Genomic DNA, 3,580 nt, shown 5'->3' with positions numbered 1-3,580 from the left:
TGGCACAAGTATACATATGTAACAAACCTGCACGTTATGCACATGTACCCTAGAACTTAAAGTATAATAAAAAAAATAAAATAATAAAATAAGAATTAGCCCCCCAAAAAAAAACAAAATGGATGACTCGCATTATCACCTCAACACATAAAAATAGCTCTATAATTTCATCTCATGCTCATTCTATAAATTTCCCCATTGTCACCAAAAATACCATTTATAGCACATATTTTTTCATAGCAATATCCAATCAAGGATCATCTGTTGCATTCCATTGTTATATCTTTTATAAGGAAGAAAAATCACAGATCATTTTCTTCTCATTACATGTAGATTTTTAAATTTCCTACGATGAAATAATAGCAAATTAACTCTAGTAAAATATAAAAATAATAATGCAAACCTTTTGTACCAAGTTGGGTTTTTTCCAGGAATGCAAAATTGGCTTAACATCGATCAATGCAATTCATCATATTAACAGAGTAAAGAAGAAAACAATGCAAACTGACAATAACATGGAATCGGAATCAAAAGCCCATTATAACCAGATGCCTCAGAGTACAGTAAGTCTACAACACAAGCAAAAACAAAAACAAGACAAAAGCCACATAATTATTTACAGAGAAATAGGTAGCAATTTGGTTTTGAATTTTGCCAAAGGTCGAGTCATCTCTAGGGTAGACCTCACTTTTTTTTTTTTTTTTTTTGAGATAAGAGTTTTGCTTTTGTTGCCCAGGCTGGAGTGTAATGGCGCGATCTCAGCTCACTGCAACTTCCATCTCCCAGGTTCAAGCAATTCTCCTGCCTCAGCCTCCCAAATAGCTGGGATTACAGGTACCTGCCATCATACCCGGCTAATGTTTTGTGTTTTTAAGTAGAGACAGGGTTTCACCATGTTGGTCAGGCTGGTCTTGAACTCTTGACCTTAGGTGATCCACCCACCTAGGCCTCCCAAAGTGCTAGGATTACAGGTGTTAGCCACCACACCCAGCCACTTTCTTTATATAACAATTGACAAACAAGTTTGGGGACACCAAAAGACAGTGACTGATCAAAAAGTCATTCTACTAGTACCTTTATTCTCTGTTTTAAAGACAATATTTTGCATTTCCCTGATGGAAGGAGGTATTATGACCCTTCTATTACCTTTTACCTACCCTGGGAATGAGGGAATATGGAGACATCCAATCATTGGGAATGTAAAATAGCACAAACATTTTGGGGAAAGATCATTTGGAAAAAGGTGCATTTCTTAATGCATTATCCTAAGATCCAGAAATTTCACCCCTAGATATTTATCCAAAAGACATGAAAGGTTAAATTCACAAGAAGGCTTCTATTAGAATGTTCATATCAGCTTTATTCATGATAGCCAAACACTAGAAATAGCCCAGGTGTTCATCAATAGGAGAATGGATATACAAACTATGTCAGATTCACACAATGAAACACAACTCAGCAATCAATTACTGACACACGAAACAATGTGAATGAATACCAAAAACTGATGAGTGAAAGCTGCCAGACATGAGAATACATGTTTTATTATTACATTTATGTGAAATTCTGAAATAGGCAACACAAATCCATGGTGGAAAATTTTGCCTTGTGTGAAGAGAGGTGAGAATTGACCAGGAGGAGTATGAGGGGCCTTTTCGGTGTGACAGTAATGGTCTGTATCTATAGCAGTTTGCGTAAGCAGGTCAATGCATTTGTCAAAACTCAGCTAGTGCATACTTAAAATTTGTGCATTTTACTTTTATATCAAAAGAAGAAAACCTTAAACAAATACCAAATTTGCTAATGATTTACATGCTGAAGTGTTTATGGGGAAGTGTACTGATGTCTGTAATTTGTTTTGAAAAGCATTAAAGATAAAATGGATTAGTAGCTGTGGTGGAGTATAGTTTAAAAACTAGCACTTTGGGAGGATGAGGCGGGCAGATCACATAAAGGTCAGGAGTTTGAGACCAGTCTGGCCAACATGGTGAAACCCCATCTCTACTAAAAACACAAAAATGAGCCAGGCATGATGGCACGCACATCTCAGCTACTCGGGAAATTATATATATATTATATATAATCTGATGTGTGTTCACTGTCATTTTTTTCAGTTTGGCTGCATGCTTGAAATATTTTATAAAATGTTGAAAAAAATTTTGAGCTCTATTGCCTCATTTGGAGCAAGTTAGTCAGGAAGTTTTCTCTAAGTTGATAGATTAAGTAGCAAGTAAGCATAATTTTAAGAGGAACTTGTAACAGGAATTTTTTAAAACATCAAATTTTCATTCCTTTTAAGCAACACATATAATTTGTCTTCAGGGTAGGGTGTTCACAATTCTTAGTGTGACTTTTAAAATGTTAGTTGAGGCCGGGCACGGTGGCTCACGCCTGTAATCCCAACACTTTGGGAGGCCAAGCTGGGCAGATCACCTGAGGTCGGGAGTTCAAGATCAGCCTGACCAACATGTAGAAACGAAACCCCCACCTCTACTAATAATACAAAACTAAATGGGCGTGGTGGTACATGCCTGTAATCCCAGCTACTCGGGAGGCTAAGGTAGGAGAATCCCTTGAACCCGGAAGGCAGAGGTTGCGGTGAGCCAAGATTACACCATTGCACTCCAGCCTGGGCAACAAGAGTGAAACTCTATCTCAAAAAAATAAATAAATAAACAAACAAGTTAGTTGATAGTTAAAACTTTGACAATTCCATTTTTTTCTCATAAGAAATGAGGGAAATCATTAATTGCATAGTATGAGGGAAGGGGGAAGGAAAGTCTTCAAAAATATTTGACCAAGAGTCTCCCAAAACATGACCTGAACCTATTAGTAAAGTAGGTGTATTTTAGTTTCTTCTAATTACCTCCTCCACCTGAAAAATAGTCTCTTCTACATCCATTATTTTGTTTTCTTAAATCAAGCAAAATGAGAACAGCACTGTGTAAATTATAATCTGTATAACTATACTGGGTCAACGACTTTTAAAACTTTAACTTACCTAAGGAATACATTTTATATCATGACCCAGCGTGCGCGCGCGCGCACACACACACACACACACAGTTGAACTGAAGCTTCAGGAAACATTTACCCTTATAATTTATAACAGAATTTTTCTGTTTTTCTTCCTGTATGCCCCAACTTAAAGCTCATATTTCATATTCCATTGCTTTAAAACGCTAATCACAACCCGCTAAACTGATAACATCTAATGGATTGTAACATGCCATTTGAAACACAGTACTATGCATTCCTTAAGATTTTTTAGAAATACTGGATTTGGACTGTGCTGTGATACAGTCTAAGAACTGTAGGACCATGAAGTATCTTTATATTGCTTTATATGTGCTATTCCAAAGATGCCTTTTCGCACATAACAAATATATATTGAACACCTATTTGTGCAAGGCCTCATACTAGAAACTTGAGGTGAAAAATCTGATAACTCTTTTATATATTTTCTTCTTAAGAATTAAAAGGGGCCGGGCGAGGTGGCTCAAGCCTGTAATCCCAGCACTTTGGGAGGCCGAGACGGGCGGATCACGAGGTCAGGAGATCGAGACCATCCTGGCTAACA

Source organism: Colobus angolensis, unplaced genomic scaffold (assembly GCF_000951035.1).
Source record: "Colobus angolensis palliatus isolate OR3802 unplaced genomic scaffold, Cang.pa_1.0 Scaffold229, whole genome shotgun sequence".
NCBI classification, from domain to species: Eukaryota; Metazoa; Chordata; class Mammalia; order Primates; family Cercopithecidae; genus Colobus; species Colobus angolensis.
This window is presented reverse-complemented; position numbering follows the sequence as displayed.